The 9,343-nt window shown below is 36.7% G+C and overlaps 1 protein-coding gene across 2 annotated transcripts in view; it reads left to right on the top strand.

The window, feature by feature from the left end:
• Positions 1 to 9,343, top strand: part of DISP1 (dispatched homolog 1 (Drosophila)) — a 206,324-nt gene that overhangs the window by 173,429 nt on the left and 23,552 nt on the right. The window lies entirely within an intron of this gene.

Below are 9,343 nucleotides of genomic sequence, written 5' to 3'. Positions count from 1 at the left end.
GTCTCAAAAAAAAAAAAAAAAAAAGAAATGCAAACATACCTTCACTGAGTTATAATTAACACACAAGCTCTTTATGCAATTTGTATAGTTTATAGTGAAAATGCAGAAAGGTTTTAGTATTTTATGTAAGATCCATAAAATTTTGAAAGTGAGAAATGTGTGTGTACCTTATCTTAATGAAGGTAATAAAATATATTTGAATTAGGCTTAATGTAAGTCCCAAAATATGCTTATACAACCATACCCTCAATCTGTAGACTAATCTTTTGAACAACTTATTTGTGTTGTAACTCAAATTATCATTAACTTCACTTCAGTAGGCACTGATATTATTTTCAATTATAGTTTGAGGCACTTCTAATTGTACTTACATAATTATATAAAATATTAAATAATAGTGAATATAGAAATATGTTATTATAACATGCATAGGATACATAAACTTTGGTTTATCCAAAATGTCACCAGAATTGTTTTCTTGTAATACCATATATATTTATGACAATAGATGCTTATAATTTTGATTCACATATTGATAAGATTGTCAGAGGCTTTCTGAATTATTAAAAGATTATTTTCCTTTTTTTCTCTCTATTTATCCTAGATCGCTGCAGTAGCTCCTAACCTGCTTCTCCTTCCCATTAGCGTTTCCTCTGGCTAATTCGTCCTGCACATCACTACCAAATCAGTCCTCCGAAAATAGTGGTTTTATCCTATCAGTTGTTACTCAAGAAACTTTAGCCGCTTCCTATTTCTGTTATCTACTTCAGTCTCTTGCTTCCCCTCAAACAAGCCCCAATCCAGTAAGTTGTCATCCTCACTGTTCCTTCACAGTAAATCCTCACTGACTTTGCTTATAGGTGTTGACACAAGGTTTGTTTCCTTTCCCTCTGCTTTCTGTTTCTCTATCTGAAACCTACTTCTGTCAAATCTTAATTCAAATTCTGTTTCTTAGGTCAAGTTTCAGGGGCTATTCTTTGGACTACTCTGGTCCAATATTATCTTCCTATTTCCCATTCACTTAATGTCTGTACTATACCTATATGTTATAATTACTTTCTTGTATTATTCTCTAATTGTTTCTTGTCTGGAGGTCATATTTTCCTGGCAGATTGTCCAAGACAGTGGTTCAAGCTCTGACTGTGTAGTCTCTATTTCAAGACCTACTGAACCAGATCCCTGGGGAGGGGGTTGGCAATCTCTAGTTTTAGTTAGCTACCCAGGTGATTCCAGTGGTCATCAAATTACTTGGTGTCACTTAAACTGGCAGTGAATTAACTATAGATTGTATTAAATGTATTTTAAGTTTTTGGAAATGTATAATCTATGTTACTTCTTTTCATCTAAATTAGAGTTAGCCAGGATACCCCATTCTCCTCAAATTATGTAGAAGTGAGAAATTTTCAAATAAAATGTTTCTATCACATGTACATAAATGAATACATACGCAGTTACCCTTTACAAAAATTCAGTTCACTTTTTAATTATACGACTAATTTATGAACATATGCTCATGAGGAATTCAAAAATACAAAATGAAAGTCACTCTTGATTCTTTTCCTAATCCTTTTCTTTCCTCTCTGGTAAACAGGCCTATTGATTTGCCAAGTTCCCTTCTGAGCTTCTAAAATACATTTACGAATTTTGTATTTAGTTTTCTTTTTTCATATGAATACAGTATGAGTTGTTTTGAAACTTATTATTTTGTTTTAAAATTCTTTCCATATCAGTATATGTGTATGTATATGTTTGTATATGAATGTGTATTCACATTGTGTAGTGCACCATTACATGGATGTGCCACCATTTATTTAAGAATCTTCTTATTAATAAGTGAACATTAAGGTTATTTAAGAATCTTCTTCTTAATAAGTGAACATTAAGGTTGCTCTCACTTATTTTCCTTATTGTAAGCCACACTTCAGTGGACATCGTTGCATACGCCCTCTTGTGCACAAGTGCCATTTGCTTTTCGTTAGGAAGCTCTTCCCATTTCTGCGTTCCTTTTCATTTTTAGTTCACAAGCAATACCTCATAGCCTGCATCAGTGTGCAGGTTTTCCTTTTCAGTGTGTGGCCAATAAAGCACAGGTTCAAGTCAAGATGTTTGGATTCTAGACCTGGCTCTGCCATTGACTTGCTCTATGATCTTGGACCCTTTTCTCCTTTGTTTCATAAAGGTATTAAGTGGGATGACTTTTAGGTTTCTTACAGTTCTGACAGTCTCTTATTCTAATTAGGCTTATGGGTGTGACATCGATTTTTATGTTACATTCAGCTAGTAGCAAGAATCAGCTGATCTTGTTAAGTAAATCATAAAAGTGTACAGTGCTGACGAATAAAGGGACCTTATGCTTTACTCTAAATGAGTCCTTTGCATTACTCCTAACTGATGTTTGAATGCCATTTTTGGATGAAAAAATAATAGTGTGGTAGTAGTACCTGTTTTCTCTTGGATAATTCTCAACAGTTTGTAGAAAACTGTTACACACACCAGCTTATTTTAAAGTATTATCTCATTCTCACAAATCCTGAGTAATTAAAGGAATTGCTCAAGATCATCAAGATCATTCAACTAATAAGTTTCAGGGTCCAGACTTTAACTTCACATCTTTTGTTTTCTAAGTTCACTGTTCTCTTAAAGAGAAAAAAGTATTTTTCTGATACTCAAAATGGTTATTCAATATATACTACATTTCTTTTTTTAATATTTATAAAGTACATAGTATTTATAAGGCGCTCTTTAAATGTTAGTCTCGCCATTCCCAACCTTTGTCACATGCCTCCTAGTTTTTATATAGAAGCTGGCACTTTGTTCAGTTTTAACAATTCTAGACATCAAGATGACCAACACTTTTGAGTCAGCATCTCGTAAGCATTTAGGAAATGCATCACACAAGTAGTTGTGGTTTTTGTTATCCTTAAAATCACTTGACACAGACCATAAACATTTAGCTCTGGTGCATGAAAAATGGGTTAGAGGCCAAGCTTAGCTTGTCTGCAGGGTATCTGTTTCATCTTCATGATAGAACACAAGTGTGCCAGTGATGTTTCATGGAAATACTTAATATGAAGAATGGCTTTGTTTTTGTTGGGAATCTTTTAAAGAATACGCATTGAAGTGTGGATTTTTTTTATTTTCAGATACTTTCTTCCTAACCTACCAGTGCTGAACTGAAGTTACTACTTGCAGAATAGCCTCTCACAGAAAGAGAATATAGCACAATCCAATGTGACTTTTGAGGTTAAAATGTGCTACTTACAGCACTTTTTGCTTAAAAATTTTGTTACTACCATAAAGCTGAAAGTATGTTTTCTTCATGGTGCAATCTTGCCTCGCAGCAGCACTGACCTCCTGGGCTCAAGCAATCCTCCCTCCTCAGCCTCCTGAGTAGCTGGGACTACAGGTGCATGCCACCACGCCAGCTAATTTTTATTTTTATTATTTTTTATAGAGATAGGGTCTCACTATCAGGCCTAGGCTGGTCTTGAACTCCTGGGCTCAAGCAGTCCTCCTGCCTGGCCTCCCAAAGTACTGACATTTGCAGGCGTGAGCTACCGCACCCGCCTGAGACTGTCCCTTTGTAAGTTGTGGTATTAATTCTGCAGTTATGTCTAGAAAGAATTCTCTAGACTGATGGGAAAGTTTTTGTATTTCAGTATTCTCATTTCCTTTATTCTACAAGCTCCCCTTCTCTTTCCAAAAATTATTAAAAGAGGGAAAAGTTGAGCAAAACAAAGAAATAGACGATTAGGAGCTTTTCCACTTTTTTTCTGTTTCTTAACTTTACCCCTTTCACACTCCTTTTTTTCTATTACCTTTTTAAAAAATTTCCGTTGCCTCTATATCTACCCCTATTATCTTGATTACTCCGCTTGGTACCTCCCACTCTCCCTCATTCTGAGAACTTTACAGTCTCATTAGTTGTCCTCTTGACCGATATATGTACACATACCGCAGTTCACTGGTCATCAGAGTACTATAGCCAAGGTTCTCAACTGCTGTTACAGTTCTCAAGTGTGAAGTGCCAAGGGCAATTTATTACTAATTATGAGTACCCCAGTTTGTACATGCTTTGCTTTTTGAAAAACAGATGTGAGCTTAGCCCTAAAATAATGTCACTGTCACTCACTTGCATACAGAAATGCTTTCTTGAGTGGGAGAGAAAGAATGACACTGCAGCTGATGGACTCTCTGGGGACCAAAGCTTACCTACACCACAGCCTGTGGGAGTGTGTGGTGGGACACGCAAATGTCATCTTTCCTTGGGCCTATTCCCTTCAGGAAAAAAAAGGCTAAAAACCTAATCAAAGAAGAGGAAAATGTTCCCACTGAAGATTAGTGTTGCTTATTTGGGTTTGTTTTTATTAAAAGGTGAATGTTGGAAAAAGATAGTTTCTCTCTCCGAGGTTAGATTTGTTTGTTTTTACTAGTTATTTATCAACACAAGACTGAAGTTAGGGTGAAAGTCATCTGCAGGTTTTATTAGGTAGATATTAAAAATAGCAAATCCAAAGGATTTTACAAATGGAGGAAGACTGCTTTTGATCTATGAAAGTATGTGGTAGACTCCCTTGCTGGCCTCCTTTCACAGGTGTTTCTGGTAAGAGACTGCAAAAGCAGAATTAAAGAAGGCAACACTGTAAATCAAACAGGTTTCATGTTTTACCTGTAGTGTGGTTTCGGTGTTTCCATCATCTGTTTGTCCTGTCCATTAGTATAGAAACTTCAGAGAGACCTAATGTTTTCCCAGGAGGTTTTTTTGTGGTAACCTCAATTTTTCTTTTCCAACTGATGTTGACAATCTCTACTTACTGTCTCAAATTTAACATAAAATGAAATCTTTACTCAAGCAGAAAGACTATGATGATCTTTACTTGTTTCTCTCTAGGGAATAAATTAATCATAGATACATGAATTTCTATTTAGTTAAAAGAAAAAGTTAGTGGCAAAGAGAGGGTTTACATTTGCTACAAACCAAATGTCTATAGCAAAATACCATTTCTTTGTTCAGTACATGTTCCAGACTTATGGCTGTGAGGATAATTTTAGTTCTAAAGATAGCAAAATCTCGTAATTTCTCTTGGAAATTCAAAATGTACTTTTAAGGATGCATAAGTGAAACACGGGGAGTGAAAAATTAAGATTTTTGTAGACAAGTGATTTGCTTCCTTGTCCAGGGCCTTACTCTCTGGAAAAATACATTTGCTTTCATAGCTCATTAATAGTTTCATCACTGATGTTCAGATAGCATATTCTTTTTATTTATTTATTTATTTTTTGAGACAGAGTTTCGCTCTTGTTGCCCAGGCAGGAGTGCAATGGTGCAATCTCAGCTCACCGCAACCTCCACCTCCCAGGTTCGACTGATTCTCCTGCCTCAGCCTCCCGAGTAGCTGGGATTACATGTGTGTACCACCATGCCTGGCTAATTTTGTATTTTTAGTAGAGACAGGGTTTCTCCATGTTGGTCAGGCTGATCTTGAACTCCCAATCTCAGGTGATCCGCCCGCCCTGGCCTCCCAAAGTGCTGGGATTACAGGCGTGAGCCATCGTGCCCAGTCAGCATATTATTTTAAAATCAATGTATAAGCCAGGCACAGTGGCTCATGCCTGTAATCCCAGCATTTTGGGAGCCTGGGCGAGAGGGTCGCTTGAGCCCAGGAGTTTAAGACCAGCCTAGGCAGCATAGAGAGACCCCACATCTACAAATAAAAAATCTAAAAAATTAACTGGGTGTGGTGGCGCACACCTGTGGCCCCAACTACTCAGGAGGTTGAGGTGGGAGGATTACTTGAGCCCAGGAAATGGAGACTGTAGTGAGCTGGCCCACTGCACTCCAGCCTGGGTGACAGAGCAAGACCTTGTCTCAAAAGAAAAGAATTTAAATTAAAAATTTTTTAAATAAAATCAACATATAGTTGTAGTGATGGTCGCATAACTCATGAAAGTACTAAAAACCATGGAATTGTACACTTTAATTGGGTGAATTATATGGTATATGAATTATATCCCTATAAAACTCATATTGAAAAATCAATATGTAATTGTATTTGAAAATACAGGTTTTGGGGATTTTTGGTCTTTTGTAGATTCACCAGAAAACTAAGCGTGCTTCGTGGCTTCTTCAGATGTGAACGTGTTCACTGAAAGCCCAGTCTGTGTAAAGCTGCTGAGCCCTCACCAGCTCACTGGAGTGGCCCTGCGCTCCGTTCCTCTCTGCACACTTGGATGGCCCTGGCCAGCTGAGTGCTGCAGGTCAGGAGGCTGCTCTCTCCTACAGCCACACACTTCTGCTCCCGGCATTTGACAAGTGTGCTTACCAAACCCATGCATGCCAGTTGGCTTGTTTTGGTAATTATGTCATCTGATTAAATTTTTTAGTTCACTTATATATAGATGCTAAAAGAAAAAGTTGTTTTCATGAAAAGAAAATTGTAGCCTTAGGAAAAAAAGGTTAATTGCTACAAAAAATGTATACTGTTGAATTAGGCACGGGAGAAAAAATTGTAAAAGATTTGGGAAAAAATCATCAAAATTTAGATGTGTATTGTAGTCAGTATACCCAGGATACTCACAAGTATCCTAAGTCCTCAAAAACTCAGTCATAGACAATGTAGCAGTTCTATGGTTTATGTAAGAATAGATTGACATTTATGTTTAAGTTACTATTAGATATTTAAGGAATGTATGTAGAACTTCAAAAAATATTTCTCTTTAATTAACCTTTCTGATTAACCAACAAACTAATGATTCCTGCAGCATTGAACAGAGAGCCTATACTATAGGATACAGAGGCACAAAGAGAAACTTACAAAGTTTAGTAAAATGTTGAAAGAGTTTAGGATTGACAGATAGGAATGGGCTGATGTAACAAAGTGTGCATGTGTGTGTGTTTAAGAGAAAAAAAGAAACAAAATAAAATTTACCTCTGTTAATATTTATGTCCCTAGCTTCTTGCTTTTTTAATTCGTTGTCTACTGATTTCAAAGCTGTTGAGTATGGGAAAAGTAATGAAATATCCCCATTCATTAATCCAGCACACACTGATCTGACATCCACTAAGGTCCATACATTATACTAGTTATGGAGATATGAATACAAATAAGATATGGTTCCTTTTTATGTATCTAATGTCTTTTTTTAGATTTTTAAAAATGAATTATCTTTACTGTATGTATATAAAAAGAATCCATTTTTGGTGTCCTTTATAATGCTGTAAATATTCAGTCTCATCTTTTTTCTTAAAGTAACAAGTTCTCGGCCAGGCATAGTGGCTCAGGCCTGCAATCCCAGCACTTTGGGAGGCCCAGGCAGGTGGATCACCTGAGGCCAGGAGTTCGAGGCCAGCCTGGCCAACATGGTGAAACACCAGCTCTACTAAAAATGCAAAAATTAGCCGGGCATGGTGGCATGCGCCTGTAGTCTCAACTACCTAGGTGACTGAGGCAGGAGGATCACTGGAACCCGAGAGGAGATTGGAACCCGCAGAGAAGACTGGAACCCGCAGAGATTGCGCCACTGCACTCCAGCCTGGGCGACAGAGCAAGACTCTGTCTCAAAAACAAAACAAAACAAAACAAAACGAGTTATCTTATGCTGTTCTTAGTGGAAACTCAGACTTTAAGTTCCACATCTGCCAAAAGAAAAGACAATTATTTTCTGTATAAGAGATTAATACTTTCTCTTTTCCCTATGGGCTTTTCTTCTTTGGTTTTACAGACAAACACTTACAGTACAGAGAACAGCAAATTAGGCATCAAGAGACTTGAATTCTCACTACAGCTCCATTATTCAGACGCTGAGAGACCAAAGGCAAACTGAGGCCCATCTCTGAAAATGAGGCTACAGTGGAATTGGGATATATATTCCCTAAAATTATTTTCAGTGCTTGCAACTTCTGAGATTGTTCCATCTCCTTGGTTTTAATATTTTAATGGGCGTAGAATCCATAATGAGGGCATGTAAATGAAGCTTGAAATTTAGAACACATGCCTCTTTTGTTCAACAGTTTAATACAAAGTGCGTTCTAGAATGTTAGGTCTGTGTAGTTGGGAACCCTGTTTATCTTGTTCATGGATATACTAGGAATTAGATAAATGTTTCTTTGTAGGAGTGCATACATGTATCTGAGTGAGAAACGTAAACAGAGACAGAAAATAGGAAAGAGAACTTTAGATCTTCAAGAAATTCCAAGGTAGGGTTCCAACTACTGGAAGAGTAATAGCTTAAAGTAGAAAGTTTGGAGGACAGGTTTTTACATTTTGTTTTGTTCCCTCCAAGTATGGTACAGTCTGGTGAAAGATTTCATTTTCAGAAAGAGTATGTGGCTAGGCAATTCAATTATTCAGTCAGCAAATATTTATATATCCTCAATAAATTAGTGTAGTGGTTCTTAAACTTTGGGTCACACAACCCCTTTCTGTTTCAAAAATTGTTGAGAATCTTCAAAGAGCTTTTGTTTATGTCTTATAGCTGTATGTACCATATCGGAATTGGAACTGACAAATATTAAATTATGAAACTCATTAAAATTAATAAGCCCATTACATGTTAACATAAATAACACTTTTTGTGAATAATAATTACATTTTTCAAAACAAAGAAGTTTAGCAAGGTAAGTATCATTGTTTTACATTTTTGCAAATCTCTTTGACACGTGGCTTACTAGAAGATAGCAGGATTCTCATATTTGTTCTGTAATCTATGGCAGTATGCCATTTGGTTGAAATGTATGAAGTATATGAAGAAAATCTGACTTTACACAGATCTATAGTTGGAAAAGGGGGGTCTCACAAACCCCGTGAAAGGGTCTCAGGAACTCCCATGTGTCTTTAGACCACGATGTGATAACCAGTGTACTTTTGTTTGTTCAACAAATTATTAAATGCTTTCCAGTAAATAGGAAAAAAATAATCTGATAGGAATACAGAGTTTGGAGGTTGAGACTGAGTTTGGAGTTTCTTTAGCAAGCTCATCCTATATCTGGGAGGCAAGGTATAAAGGATAAGTGGGAATAATAAAACAGAGTATGGGAAAGAGCTGATTGGAAACACAAGCCCATATCTGTTGAAGTGGATTGCGAAGTTAGATATTAAGAAATTGAAAAATGGAGAAGCAACTGGTATCTTGAAGAGGGAATAGAATACCTAATATCCTATTTTTTTAAGTGTTAGGATCTTTGCTATGTAAGGAAGCAGCTTAGATTGGAGGCTTAGGGATGTGGATTCCTGTTATGAGAGAGAAGACTGAATTTGGTAGCTGTAGATCTCAGAGAAGAATATTATACAGTGTGACTATGATTCCATCAGGAGACGGTAATACGGAGTCTGGGAAGGTTCTG

This window comes from Mandrillus leucophaeus, unplaced genomic scaffold (genome assembly GCF_000951045.1).
Source record: "Mandrillus leucophaeus isolate KB7577 unplaced genomic scaffold, Mleu.le_1.0 Scaffold645, whole genome shotgun sequence".
Taxonomy (NCBI): Eukaryota; Metazoa; Chordata; class Mammalia; order Primates; family Cercopithecidae; genus Mandrillus; species Mandrillus leucophaeus.
This window is presented reverse-complemented; position numbering and strand designations above follow the sequence as displayed.